We start from the raw sequence: 1,792 nt of genomic DNA on the forward strand, positions 1-1,792 counted from the left end.
TCCGCCGGCTCCTCCCGGACTCCCGCTCTGCCGCGCCGGCTCCCGACACCTCCGCCCGCCCGCCCGGCGGCACCGCCCCCCGCCCGCCCCGCGGCCTCCCATTGGCAGCCGCCTGCCGGCCCCCTCGGCCCCGCCCCGCGATTGGGCGCGGGCGCCGTCCGTCCCGCCGTCCCGCCGCCCCGCGGGGCTCGGGGCGCAGCCGGTGCGCGGTTCCCAGGCCCCGAGGCGCGCTGGAGCTGGGCGCCGGGAGGGGCTCGGCGGTCTTCCTGCGGAGGGCGCTGCGCGAGGGCGCAGCCTACCTGAACCCGCAGTCCGGGGGCGCTGTCGCCGTCCTCCTCGGGACTCGTTTTCACCCCTCCCTCTGGCACCGATAAGTTAAAAACCCCGAATCTGTTTCAGGGATGTCGTAATTGGTGTCTTCCTGCGTTCTCAGGCACAGTTGCCGAAAATTCTTACTGAGCAAGACATAATCTTTTTTTAATTCCTACAGTTTGAGAAATGTGATTCTTAACTGGGGAAATAGATGTGTCTTGGGTTCGCACGTTGAGCCAACCAAACCTGGCACGTTGGCCCCGCAGTGACGTGCCATCTGCTCTGCCCTGGCTGCCTCGGCCTTACCGGCGCTGGTCGTGGCTAAAGGTCACTGTACTGAGGAAGTCCTGAACTTCCTTTGGTGCTTGAAGATAACGTTGAAGGCTACGAGACGAACAAGGGGGCTGTTGCACTTCTTAAGAAACTGAAGGCCTGGAATAATATCAAGAAGGTCTGTGCCTCTGAGCAAATGCGCGCTGGCAAAGAGCAAAGTGAGACACAGCGGGGTGTGCACGGCAGGGGACCCTGCATCATCTATCACGGGGACGATGGCATCGAGGCCTTGAAGAACATCCCTGGCTCCCTAATTCTCCTCTCCCTTTAAAAGGAATGATTCTGCTTAATGTAAGCAAAACTGGACGTTTGGGAACTTGCTCCTCGTGGACAGCGTTTCTGATTTGCTTTCAGCAAAGTCAGATGATCTGTAGGGCACTTGAGTCTTTCAAGAGTAACTACCACCTTCCCACGCACAAGATGCTCAACACAGACCTCGGCAGAACCCTGGAAAACCCCAGAGCACCGCCCAAGAAGAGTCATCGCAGCATCCTGAAGAAGAATCCGCTGAAATACCTGAGAGTCATGTTGAATCTACCTAAACCCACGTGCAAAGACCGTGCAGCTGGGCATCATTCTTCGCCAGGCTGAGAATCACAAACTCCAGGTGGATAGGGCAGCGGCGGCGGTAGAAGCCGGATCCGATGGGGAGGGGTTCCAGGCAAGAAGCCTTTTGTAGGAAAGAAAGGAAAGGAAGCCGTTGGCATAAAGAAGCAGAAGAAGCCTTCTGTGCGGGGCTGGGGGAGGAGGCCGCAGCTACCAAGAAACCGGCCACTGGGGAGCCCGCAGAAAAGAAAACCCACCACAGAGGAGAAGAATCCTGCCGCATAAACTTAGATGTGTGTATCCCTTGGAGGTCAAATCATTTTGGACAGCTCACTTTGAATAAAGACCTGATCAAAGAGGCAGTGAGAAACACACGCACGCACGCACGCACACACGCCCTCGAATCTGGCTCCGCGCCGCCCCCTTGCCAGTGTCCCTGCCCGGCCTCCACTCTATGGAGTGGAGAGAATCGCGCCCGCCGGCGCTTGGTCCCCGCGCCTCCCCCCATCCCACCCCAAAGAGCCTGAACGTCGCCACAGCTGCCGGGCGCTGCGCAGGCACCTGCCACAGGACGCCGCAAGATCGCCGCATCGCTGTGTTC

The 1,792-nt window shown here is 59.5% G+C and overlaps 1 pseudogene; it reads left to right on the forward strand.

The window, feature by feature from the left end:
• Positions 1–581: 581 nt before the first annotated feature.
• On the forward strand, positions 582–1,476 carry LOC116741903 (annotated as a pseudogene).
• Positions 1,477–1,792: the final 316 nt, after the last annotated feature.

Source organism: Phocoena sinus, chromosome 16 (genome assembly GCF_008692025.1).
Source record: "Phocoena sinus isolate mPhoSin1 chromosome 16, mPhoSin1.pri, whole genome shotgun sequence".
NCBI classification, from domain to species: Eukaryota; Metazoa; Chordata; class Mammalia; order Artiodactyla; family Phocoenidae; genus Phocoena; species Phocoena sinus.